This window comes from Sarcophilus harrisii, chromosome 4, assembly GCF_902635505.1.
Source record: "Sarcophilus harrisii chromosome 4, mSarHar1.11, whole genome shotgun sequence".
Classification (NCBI taxonomy): Eukaryota; Metazoa; Chordata; class Mammalia; order Dasyuromorphia; family Dasyuridae; genus Sarcophilus; species Sarcophilus harrisii.
Genome location: NC_045429.1, coordinates 98,200,623 through 98,213,960, shown reverse-complemented (window position 1 = coordinate 98,213,960; position 13,338 = coordinate 98,200,623). Strand labels below are relative to the sequence as shown.

General features: G+C 40.5%; 1 protein-coding gene across 2 annotated transcripts in view; it reads left to right on the top strand.

Annotated features, from left to right (window-relative positions):
• Positions 1-4,686: 4,686 nt before the first annotated feature.
• PIK3C2B (phosphatidylinositol-4-phosphate 3-kinase catalytic subunit type 2 beta) overlaps positions 4,687-13,338 on the top strand; it is a 76,365-nt gene continuing 67,713 nt past the window's right edge. Inside the window, exons 1-2 of one of the 2 annotated variants that reach the window (XM_023501915.2) lie at positions 4,687-5,267; positions 8,522-8,634. The gene's annotated coding sequence lies outside the window, so the exon portion shown is untranslated. The remainder of the gene's footprint in view (positions 5,268-8,521; positions 8,635-13,338) is intronic. The other variant, XM_023501916.2, reaches the window with a different exon arrangement.

Below are 13,338 nucleotides of genomic sequence, written 5' to 3'. Positions count from 1 at the left end.
TGGAAATTCATACTTCTTAGGTTTTAATTGGGTTCTTCCAATTTCCAGTCACTCCTTTTATTAATTTCCTATTGGTTCCCTAAGATATTTCTCTTGGGAGTTGTTTTAAACCTCCTTTGTTCTCAAGTCCTTCCAACTCTTCTTCCATTCACTTCTCTTAGCAAATAATCTTTCTTATTTTACACAGATGATTAAAGCCATTAGTTGTGAGTTTCTGTCTTTATACCCCCAAACTCCTCTGTCTTTGAGTGTTTATCTTTCTTTCCCTCTAGTCTCCTCTTACCAAGGCTTATGTCATTGGTTCCTCTGGCATCTTACACATTGGTCAATCCCAATTTCTCTATTGTCAATCTCTTCTTCTTGGTTCTTTCCCTTCTTCCCACAAATGTACATTTTTTTGTCCTTAAAAAACCCCAAAATTCTCTTTCTTTCTGTAACCACTTTAAGCTATTATCCTAATTCTATCTAGTCTTTCATAGTCAAGTCAACAAGAATTTACTAAGCCCTTACTATGTGCCAAGCTTTGTGCTAAGATCTGAGAATACAGATAGAAGCAAAAAGACAGTCTCTTCCCTCCAAATAAGACATAAATAACTAGGAAATTCAATTGAAACTGAAAAAGAGAAGTAGAGAATAGATGAAGGCAAGGGCATAGTAGAAAAAGCCCAGAGACTCAGGAGTAAAGCTTGGAGAGGAAAGAAGACAAGATTAATGTAGACATTCTCCTTAAAATGGAGATTCTGGAGGAACCAGCCAGAGAGGCCTCAGGGATGGGGGTACTTCCAGAATAACAAGTCCAGGAGTAAAGTGAGCATCCAAAGTGAAAGGATTTCTATGCACATTAAGGGAAGTAGTTATTGATTCTAGGGCCAACTACCCTATTCATTATTTATAACCAGCATTTCTACATAGACATAGGTTTGCAAAGCACTCATATAAGTTGATTGATTTAATCCTCACAATGACATTGGGAGGTAGGCTATTATCCCTATTTTACATATGAGAAAATTAATAAATGTCTGAGGCAGGATTTAAGCAGGTTTTTCTGATTCCAACATGTCAGCTCTATTTATACCGTCATAGAAAGTGAGCAGGATATTGTCCTCTGAATCAGGCAAATTCTTTACTTCTAGGGCTTAGGAGGCCATCTCTTTCATCCCTGTAAGAGGTTGGGCAGCGGTTGGTTTTGACTCTACCTAGTTCTACTTGCAGTTCCTTGAACATGACTTCTAATTTTCATCTCCCACCTCCATGTCTTTGTACTGGATATTCTCCAGACTTGGAATGTTGTTCCTCTTCACCTCTACCTCTTAGTTTCCTGGCTTCTTCAAGACTCAACTCAAATCTTACCTTTAATATGATGTCTTTCCCAGTTCCTGCTAACTCCTTCCTTGTTCTGATTCATCTAGTCTATGTATAGCTTGTATGTATGTAGTTAATTACATGTTGCCTCTGTGATTAGCACATAAGCATCTTGTTTTTGCTTTCCTTTGTATCACCAGAATTTAATAGCGTCTGGCACATAGTAGACACTTTAAATGCTTACTGACTGATTGGCTAGTCTCTCTGAGTGTTCCTTCCTTTTTTTCCCCTTCTATCCCCTAAGTGTGAGTCTTTGTCTCCAGCCGTCTTTTCTTCTCTTTCTATATTCTTTACCAAAGAAATCTCACCCATTCCTATGTCTCCAGCTATTACTTCTTTGCAGGTGACTTCCATTATTTTTCCATTGATAACCTTTTCCTGTGTTTCCAGTGACAGCTCAGAAATAACATATCCAATGCTGGATTCATCACTTCTTTCCTAGAGCTTCTCTTTTCAGTATCACTTCTCCCCTTACCATTTCTGTTTATAGTACCACCATTTTCCTAGCCTCAAGTTTTGCCAGTCATCTTGGACTCATCATCACTTTTCCTTACAAAATCCTTCTCATTCCTCATCATATAACTGCCAAGTTCTTGTCAATAATACCAAGGAAATATGTTTCACATCAACACCTTTTTTAATCCCTCTGTCACCACTTTAGTTCAGACCCTTCTTACCCCTTTCCTGCACCACTATAATAGTCTTTTCTTTTAATTAGTCTCTTTTCCTCCATTCCCTCCCCTTTCCAATTCCTCCTGGCCAAAATAATCTCCTAACAGTATAGTTAGGAGATTCTGAATCTCCTAGGAATCTGAATAGGTCTTCTCCCAATCAAAAAAACTTATAAGGTTCCTCATAGTCCACAGTATAAAGTCCTGATTCCTTCTGCTGGCATTTAAGGCTTCTCATGGTCTGATTCTCATGTTACCTTATTTCACACTTCTTAAATATTCTTGATCTCATTGATGTTGGCATTCGTTCCAACAGATGCAGATCACAACTCTTTCAAACTGCAACATGTGTTCAAGTCTCTCTGGAAATTCTTCACATGGCAATCAACATGTAATGGGGCTTTTCTAAAATTCTGTTGACAGTGTGTGAATTCTCAATGGGGAAGGAAAGAAAGAAAGGGAAAAAAGTACTTATTAATATGGGATTTTCTTGACAAAGATACTGGAGGGGTTTGCCATTTCCTTCTCCAGGGCGTTTTACAAATAAGCAAACTAACCTAAACAGGGTTAAAGTGACTTGACCAGGTCACACAGGTGAGAAGTACCTGAGGCCAGATTTAAACTCAGGAAGGTGAATTTTCCTGACTATAGACCTAGCTACACAATAGACAGTGTGACAGCTAATCTTTACATAACATTTTAAATTTGTAAACTTTACACATATTATTTCACTATTTACATTTGTTTCTTACAACAACTCAGGAACAACAGGTTCCCATATTACAGATGAGGGAGGCAGACAACAGTTTAAGTGACTTGTCTTGAATCCCACAGGTAGTCTTTGCCATTAGAATGTAAGCATTTTGTTTTCAAGGTTGGATTGGAACTGATCTTTCTGATTTCAGTTTTATCTTCTAGACCATCAAGCTTCTGGATCTGAACTGGTCTTTCTGATTTCAGTTTTGTCTTCTATACTATCAATCTTCCTTTTTAAGAGCATGGTGAGCTGTCTTTCCCTTTTGCCCCATGACAGGCTCACTTTTGTTTCGGGTCAGACATCTCTCCAGTGACATCCCTTACACTAATTTCCTTGTGTGATCTCTGGTTGATGCTGTATTGAAGCTTACTTTGGATCTCTCCATCACCTCCCACTGTAATTCTATGTAGATTGCACTATCTAGAACTACTTTCCTTAAATTCACTCTGCATTCCACCTAGACTAGACTGCACCTCGTGCACCTTGCCCAGCACTGGGCATTGTACATTATTTAGTCATGTCAGAAATGGATTTCCTCCCTACCTCTGTTCACTGGAAATTTTCCTTTCTTTCCTTGGTTTGGTTTGGGGCAGCTAGGTGGCGCCACAATGCACAGAGTGCCAGGTCTGGAGTCAGTAAAACTCATCTTCTGAGTTCAGTTATGGCTTCAGAAACGTATGACCCTGGGCAAGTCACATAATCCTGTTTGCCTCAGTTTCCCGTCTGTAAAATGAGCTGGAGAAGGAAATGGAAAGCCACACCAGTATTTTTGCCAAGAAAATCCCAAAGTGGGTCATGAAGAATTAGACCTAATTGACTTGTGTTTCATGAAACCATTCTTCTCTGCTAGCAGTTTTCCTTCTCCCTATTTCCCTCTCCAATCTCTCATGCTGATCCTAGTCTATATGATCCCATATACAGAGACCATTCCAACATATAATTAATGATGTTTATGTTCCTCCTCCACATTGAGCACAAGCTCCTTGAGAGCAGGGACTAGGGTATGACTCCTGTCACCAGCACTTATTTCTTACCCATAGTAAGTACTCAGTAAATAGGCAAATTAATCAAGAGGGAGAGGAAAGCCCTTATTTCTTAGTCATGGTATGTCTGTAGTAAATAGACTAATTGATCAAGAGATCAGAGGCATGGGGCCATGGGAGGAAGCATAATGAAAATGGGGAAACTGAGAAATTGGGATCTTTGAGGAAATAAAAATGTTTTTTTAAATCTGAGAATAGTACACAAAAACCCAGCAATTTTGTTTTGCCGTGTACATTCCAGTCCAGTATAGAAAAGGGATCCTAAAAAAAAAAAAAGAAAGAAAAGACTCATTAATGCCCCATTTTTCTCAAAAAATATAGCGTTAAGATGAAATATTTTGGAATATATTATATGAAAATATAGTGTATGAAAATGATTCCTTGGCCTTTCTTCACCTTGGGCATCTCCCCTTTCTTTCTCCATTTGGTTGGGGATTTCCCTCTCTCCAGGTGTTAGAGGTTCCCTTCTGATCCCTGGACCTCTCCGACTTCCGGAGCACACCTCAAATCCTTTCATATGCAAGGGTGGTTGGGTAGATAAAAGAAACGAACGTGAAAAAATGCTTGGGAGTCCTGAAAGGGAGGCGCTCCGGCCATACCACACTCCTTAATCTGGGCACCCCAAAGATGCTTCCTTTTTTTTTTTTTCCCCCGATGTCTAAAGATTTGTTTTTATTTTTGCTTTCATATGATCCCAAATAAATGGAGTTCCGGGAGGGAAAAGTTAGTGGAAATTTTGGGCTATCTGCCCGGGTATCAGTAGCAGGATCTTCTCCTCGTCCACTTCTCCCCCGTTCCTCCCTTCCTCCTCCTCCTTCTCCTCCTCCTCTTCCTCCCCCTCCTCCTCCCCTTAGCTGGATGGGAAGGCCCGGGAGGAGAGGGTGGAGGGAGGTCAGAGCGGTGGGATCTGGGCTCCACCCTCCCGCTCTCCTCCGGCTCAGTGACTTGGCTCTAGCCAGCCGACTGGGAGCCTGTCAAGGGTCTCAGAGATTGAGGCCGGACTTGCTGGTGCAGTGCCCCTCGTTTCCGGGAGATGGCTCATTCCCTTTTTCCTCCTTTTGCTATTGTCCTACTCATGGTTGCTGTACTCTGCTAGCAAGCTTGAGCTCCGCTTTGGATCTCTCCCTCTCTCTCTCTCTCCCTCTCTCTCTCTCTCTCTCTGCATGCAAGCCCAGCGACTTCGCCCTTGGCAGCCTCTCCCACTGCATCGGGGACCCTTCTTCAGGGACTCGTCGGCTTTGGATGTTGGTTTATGGACCCCGTGGGCTGGAGAAGGGAAGAGGAGAGGGAGCCTTGGGGCTGGAAACACCTTGAGGCTGGTGCACGAAACAGCTCGCAGAGCGAGGAGACGTCGGCGAAGCCCCAGTGAGCACCGCCAGCCACACGCACCGGGCAATCGGGAACCAGTTCGATCTTGCAGCCGAGCCAACCCAGGTAAGCCTCAGTCAGCCGCGGGGGCTCCCACCCCACGTCTGAGAATGACGGACGTGGAGAGCACTGACCCGGTCAGGGGCTCTTCCCAACATGGAGGTGTAACAATGGGAGGAATGGGGAAGGTTCCTGGACTGCAGCCTCAGCCCTGGATGCTGCGGGGAGGAGAAAGGAGAGGAGAGCTGTGGGGCTGAGCAGGTTGTAGGGCGAGCGTGCTCCCAGCCCTGCTGGGGGAGGTGGAGGGTACGGGGGTGGGGGTGGGGAAGGGGAACTCCTCTGGCCCCAGACTACCCACCCCTGGACTCCAAACTGCGAGGAAGACCTGAACTCCCCCAAACCTTTAGGTTTTGTTTGTGTTTAAGAAGAGAAACAAATAGTAAAACCTGCCCGGAGGGATGGCTGTTTTCTCTCCCAATGGGGGAAAAGTCAGTGTCCGGTCCCGGGAAGGACAAGAATTTTTATTACTTTTTTTTTTGGGGGGGCAGGGAGGTTGAAGACTAGCTTCTGCCTTATAAGGGCGCTGCAGCAGCACCCTTGCAGTGAGAGGAGGAAGAGCGCAAGTGGAAGGCAGAGAGCCGGGAGAGCCCTAATAAGCTGGAGTTGCTAGGCTGGCTGGGAAAGTGGCCCCCTTGGCTCCCTCCCAGGCCTGGGCGCCTCTTTCCAGCTCGGGAGCTTGGGAGGTTTGGGTGCTTGGGAGGAACCGCAGTGGAAAGCCAGCAGTGGAAAAGCGTGGCTGGGGTGGGGTGGGGAGACTGGGGGCTTGGCAGGATCCCTGGGTTTAGGAAGAGTTGGTTACCAAAAGCATCACGGTTAGTTTGTTCAAACACAGTCGGGGTGCCAGGTCAGGGAGCTTCCTTGCTGCGAGGAAGGCTTCCTCCTTTCATTCCTTCGCTTTCCCCCTCCTTCCCCCTCCTCCCACTTTGGGGCTTTCATTGCATTCCCCTCCTCATCCCCACCAGCCCTGCCCGGGATGGAATCTCTATTGTCCCTAGCTGGACTGTTTTCTTTCCCCCCAACTCTTCCTGGGAGTTCTGCACTTTGGGCTGTTCTCCTTATAATAGGAAATTTTTTTCAAAGGGGAGCCCCAGAATTAAGGTCCTGATACCATCTTGTTTCCTATCCACGTTAAACTCCCAGACCAGCTTAGGGGACTAAGCTAGCTCTGGGAATCAGCTCTGAATTTTCACTCTGGACCAGCTCTTTAGCAGGGTATTGCCTTGTTGCTCCGAGAGAGTGATAGCAGGAGAAATAGGCTTGGAAAGTGGTAACTGGGCCCAAAATATTGTCTCCCATCCCCAACACATACCTCTAGCCAATGATTACAAAGTAGAGATGAAGAGGTACCAAACCTTCCAAATATTTAGCCCTCCTGGAACCTGGCCTTTCCATTCTTGGTAATATTCATGGAAAAATTAAATGAAGGCAAATTTTATAGCTATGCTGAGCAGCCAAAGTCTGAAGAGACTGCAGCTCTGGATTCTTTCTGGTCTGGAGTCTAATTCTGGAGCTGCCATTGGTTTTCCTTTGGCCTTTAGGTGAGCCTGAGATTGATTTTCATGACTATGTATGCTGCTGAGTGTGGCTGTCTGACTGAGCCTTTGCCCAAATCCTCTACTCATATCCAGAGGGATGTTTGCCCAAATTGTACCTCAGCTGGGAATTACCTTTAAAGGTAATTGTGATTTGCCGAGGGTCTAGAAGGGTTTCTTCAGGACAAGGCTATACCTCTGGCGTACTCCTTTGAATGGGAGCTCATCCTTCTTGGCTGTGACTGGTCTTTGCCATTGCCTAGATGGATTCTTCCATTTGTCTTGATGGAAGAGAAACTGAGAACTGCGTGTATGTGGGCACACACCCACATGTACATGCCTTTGGTCCATTCAGTAACTTTGACATAGTGCTTTGCAGATCTCTGATGCAGACAAGGACTCCCCAGGAGAAACCTGCAGTGCATCAGTCCTGTGCAGGGTCATCAAGAAAAGAGATACTATAGTGGGAGAGCAAGGAGCAAGAGAGAACTTATTAGAATCTTGTCTAATCTCCTTCCCTCCCTCAATAAGCCCCTTTGATTTTTCCCAGCCTAGGGTTTACAAGAGGCATGGGCCATCCTGAATCTCACAGTGTATTCCTGATGACTCCCAAAAATTCCTTCCATCTCTGAATCCTAGAGGGAAAGGAGAAGGGACTGGTTCTCAGAGCTGGCGGGATATTGAATATGCGACAGAAATAGAAATGATGTTGTAGAAAAACCTGGTGCAATTCCTCTGTTAGTTGAGTGGGCAAATGAAAAGAGGAGACCCTAAACTTGGAGGGACACTCAGACTGTATCTCTTTCTAATGGTCTAGGAGTGACAGAATGGAAGCCTGGGGAGAAAATGGGCTTCCTAAGGGAGCTGGGGGCAAAGGTTTGGTGCTTGAGAAGCATCAGAAGGAACCTACTGATGGGATAGTATTGGGTTGACAGATGAATTGGGGAGAGAAAGAAGACCAAGCCCAGGAGAGAAAAAGGGAGAATAGGGTGAGAGTAATTTATATTTGTAAATTTTATATGGTACTTTAGGGTTTGCAAAGCACTTAATGATTATTATCTCATACCCTGTGAACTAGGTGCTCTAATTATCACCCTCATTTTATAGAACAGGAAACTGAGGCAAAATGTTAAGTAACTTAACCCAGATCTCACAGCTAGTAAGTGTCTGAGGCAGGATCTGAACTCAAATCTTCCTGATATGAAGTCCATTGTTGGAACCACTATGCCGCACAGGGTATAGGCTGCTGTCACCCACTTAGATTCAGTACTTCAGTCATTTCAATCAAATGTTTACTAAGCATGTCCGCTTAAAAAAAAAGTACATAGTACTTAGTAAATGTTTAATAAATGTTTGTTGAATGATTGAATGCCCGCTGCATGCCAGTATCTTTGCTAAATTCTGGGGAAATAAGATTAAAATATTTTCTGCTCTCAAGGCGCTTATAGTCAATTAAAGGTTACATCATATATCCAGGTCAATAACCATAAAGTAATCAGAGGAAGAGGAGAATGTTAACTACTGTTATCAGGGAAGGCCTTATGGAGGAGATCACAGTGAGAAGCATTGAAGGAAGGCCAAGGATTCTGAAATCATTTGTATTCAATGAAATGGACTAAGGATGGCAAAGCTGAGAATCAGAAACAAACCTAGAAATCTGATTTAAACTATACCCAGCATCATAGTTCTGGGTAGACATCCTAAAATGACTAATTTTCTATGATTCAGGAATAGATGAGCCTGCAGATGAATCAATGAAGTCCTTGGCTTCTCTGCCCTGAAGTTCAAGGAGAGGAAGAGAAATTAAAACCAAAGCATTTTATCCCTTCTGAGCAGCTCTGGTAAGAGATTTAGTTGGGGAATGGTAGAATGGAATTCTGTTTATTTTTTTTTAAGTATGAATTTCTCACTTTATTTTAAAAAAATAATAACTTTTTATTTTTCAAAAATACATACAAATATAGTTTTCAACAGTTACCCTTTTAAAACTTTGTGTTACAAATTTTTTTCCCTCCCTCCCTCTCTCCCCCGTCCTCTAGACAGCAAGTAATCCAATATAGATTAAATATGGGCAGTTCTTCTAAATACATTTCCACATTTATCATGGAAAGAAAAATCAGGCCAAAATAAAAAAAAATGAGGGAAAAAAGCAAACAACAACAACAAAAAGATGAAAATACTATGTTGATTCACATTCAGCCTCCATAGTTCTATCTCTGAATGTGGATGGCACTTTCCATCACAAATCTATTGCAATTGCCTTGAATCACCTCATTGTTGAAAAGAGCCAAGTCCATCATAGTTGATCATCACATAATCTTGTTGCTGTAGTTAGACTGTAACTCTAAAATGAGGTTTGGGGATTATTTAAGCATCCCCTATTACTAGGAAGCCTGAATAACTGAGAGTGGGTTATAAATTGTGTTGGCTAATGAAAGGTACAAATCCTTGAGATTTGTCTGTTGACAAGGTCAAAGACTGGGAGCTGGTGACTCGAATCTCTCAGTACCTGAGATTATCTCCCTGGGTAATCTTTTCTCCCATTTATTAACTAGAAATGGTGATCCACTTTCTCAAAATAATAATAATAATATAATAGCTGACATTTATATAGTGTATTACTTTATATTGTTCCCCACAACAACCCTTTGAAGGTTGAGGCTCTATTATTATTCTATTTTGTACTGGGAAAACTGACAAGAGAAGTGAAATGACTTTCTCATTTCAATTTAAAGTGGTCTTCCTGACCACTTCTAGGGCACTCAGGTGACTGAGAAAGCAATTATTTTGATTTCTTTTCTTTTTTTTTTTTTTTTTTTTGGCAAGGCAATTGGGATTAAGTGACTTGTCCAGGATCTCATAGCTAGTAAGTTTTGAGTGTCTGAGTTGTATTTGAACTCAGGTTCTCCTGACTTCAGGACCAGTACTCTGTCCACTGCATCACCTAGCTGCCTCTGAGAAAACAATTAAATCTATTGGGTTATAACAATAGGAGACTAGCAAAGCAGAAAGAAGAGAAGACACACTCAATAGCCATATTAGAGAAGAAGCAAGACACAGTTTGGAACCTCTAGATGTCTATACTCTCCAAGAGTTCTCTATCTACAGAAAAGGGCATCAGATTTGGGGCCAAAGTGACTCAGCTACCTGTTTTCTACTTAGTTTAAAGGGAGATCTCTTTAATTTTGTCACTTTTCCATGTCCTTGGTTCTTCATGAATCCATGTTCCTTTACTTCCTTACAATGTGGCTCAACATTCACCTTTACAAAGTCAATTTTTGTATTCATTGCATTGCCCTTTTCCTCTCTGATAATTATAGACAGGGTTGTGGTTGGCCTTTTATTCCATAGCATTTATTGATATGTTGTTTTATACTTATTCTTGAATCTTTGACTTCTGTGACTCACTGGTTGGATAGGTTGTTAATCACCCACAAGTCTTCTCACACCTGGATTATTCCCATGACCCTCACTACATGGCAACTGCTCAGCACATGCAGCTACTTTGTATTTCACTATGTCCAGCTGAGCTAGCAACATCAGGATTGGAGGATGGAGAGCTTTGGTTGTGGAGTCATTTCCCATTAAGATTTTTTCTTTCCTCTCCTACAACATAGATTGTAAGAGCTACTGTTCTTTCCATCATATTCATATCTAGCCTAAATTTCATAATACTATCCCTTAAATTACTTAATAAGTAACTAAAGATGTGAGGAAGAAATTACTACTAGTGAGGGTTATTGTACACTGATCCATTAAATATTTGTTCAATACTTTCTTTGTACCAGGTATGGTGGGAGTTAAGTTCTGCCCTCAGGATGCTTATAATGTAGGAAAGGAGATAGGAGCTAGTCACTATTGTAAGGTCCATTGCTGTAGGACCTAGCTTCTTAAACTGTGGTTTGTGATCCTATATTGAGTCTTGTAACTGAATGTGGGGGTTATGAAATTATAATTTACTATCAGTAAGTGTTTGATTTGTTTATCTATTTTATATAACTATATACTCGGGGTCATGTAAAAATTCCTTTTTTTATTATAGCTTTTTCTTTCTTTTTTTGTTGTATATTTTTAGATGTTAATTATTATCTTTATTATATTATTATTGCTGAATACAGTTTATTTGTTTCTTTTTTAATAGCTTTTTATTTACAAGATATATGCATGGGTAATTTTTCAGCATTGACAGTTGCAACTTTTTTCCTCCTTCCTCCCACCCCTTCATGGGGTGGCAGGTTGAACAATACATGTTAAATATGTTAAGTTATATGTTAAATACAATATATGTATACATGTCCAAACAATTATTTTGCTGTATAAAAAGAGTCGGACTTTGAAATGTTGTACAATTAACCTGTGAAGGAAATTAAAAATGCAGATGGACCAAAATAGAGGGATTAGGAATTCGATGTAGTGGTTCATAGTCATCTCCCAGAGTTCTTTGCTGGGTGTAGTTGGTTCAGTTCAGTTACTGCTCTATTGGAATTGATTTGGTTCATCTCATTGTTGAAGAGGGCCACGTCCATCAGAATTGATCATCATATAGTATTGTTGTTGAAGGATATTATAGCTTTTTCTTGACAGAATATATGCATGGGTAATTTTTCAACATTGACTCTTGCAAACACTTTTGTTCCCACTTTTCCCTTCCTTCCCTGTACCTCCTCCCCTAGATGGCAGGCATTCTCATACATGTTAAACATGTTAAAGTATATCTTAAATACAATATATGTGTACATACTTATCATGTAAAAATTTCTTGATGAAAAAGGGCTATGAGTGGAAAAAGTTTAAGAAATTCTGCTATAGAAAAGGAACAAACCAAAATATCTATCAATTCAGAAATAATAACAGTGATGATGATAACAGTTGAAAACAGTTAATATTTAAACATCATTTGCTAAGATACTAAGTGTTTACAATCATTATCTTATTTGCTTCTTACAAGAAGCCTGGAAAGTAGATATTAGTAGCATGTCCATTTTACAGAAGTAGTTTGCCCAGAGTCACACAATTATAAGTGTCTGAGATCACAGTTGAATTCAGACCTTCCTGATGTCAGACCCAGCCTGGTGCTCTAACTATTGCACTACCTAGCTACGTAAATAAGGGAGCTCAGATTTAAGTGGGGGGATTAGGGAGGGCTCAATAGAGAAGGTGACATTGAGCTCAAGCTCAAGGGTGGTAAAATAGAAAGAATACTGACTTTAGACTCAGACTGTGCTACCAAGGGGATGTTGGATTAGCCAGCTAACCTAAGCTTTCTGGGTTTCATTTTTTCATATGTGAAACAAGGGACTGGACCATTGGGTCACTAAGATCACTTTCTGTTCTTAGTTCTGTGAGGATGGATAGGTTTTTATCCTATGAGGATGATTGGTGGAAGGTGTTTCAGGCAGAAGGGACAGCATGAACAAAAGCATGGAGGTAGGAAAACACAGGGCATTTTTCAGGGGGATAATTCAATTTGGCTTGAATATAAGGGGAGCAGTATGAGATGGAAGTTGGAAATATAGATTGCAGTCAGATGGTAGAGGACCTTGAATTCCAGGCTATGACATCTGGACTAAATTCTGAACAAATTGAAGAACTATTAAAAGTTATAGAGCAAGGGAGGGAATGACATGTTTGAAGCCATGCTTTAGAAAGACTATTCTGGCATAGTGGTGTGTAGGATGGGCAGGGAAACCTGGTAGAAGTCATTACCATAGCTTAACCAAGAGTCAGTGAGCACCTAAATTAGGTTAGTGGCAGTGGGTGTGTTAAGCAGGTGACTAATTGAAGAGCTATTAAGACCAGAATAATAATAAATGACATTTATATGGTGCTTTGCAGTTCACAAAAATGAGTGTGAAATACATTGTATATAACATACACATATTTCACAAATATATATGTAAATATGTACATTGTATACAATGCACACGTTACAAATAGGTTTTACAGAAATTTATACCATTTATAATGTTATAAATAGGTGCATGAAAGATATACATTATATAATATGTATGTTTTATAAATATATGTGAAATATATACATTGTAGATCATTCATACATTTTACATGTGTGGAATACATACACCATAGATAACGCACATGTTATAATATGTGGGAACAGGTACATTATTTACAACATATACATGTGTCACAAATATGTGGAACATGTATATTATATACATTGTGAAATGTTATAAATATGTGAAATATATTCATTGTATACAACACACATTATAAATGTTTGTGGAGATATATACATTATAGACAACATATACATGTTATAAATATGTGTACAGAAGATATATATTATAAGCATGCATACATGTTATAAATATGTGTGACCATATGCATCACACATTACATACATGTAGGTTTGTGGAATGGATACATTATATACATTGTACACATGTGTCATAAGTATGTGAATGAAATGTACTTCATATACAATGTGCATATGTTAATAAGCATGTGTACAGAAATATATACCTTATATAAAAAATGGGTTATGGATATGTGCATGAAAAACGTGTGTGAATATATACATTACA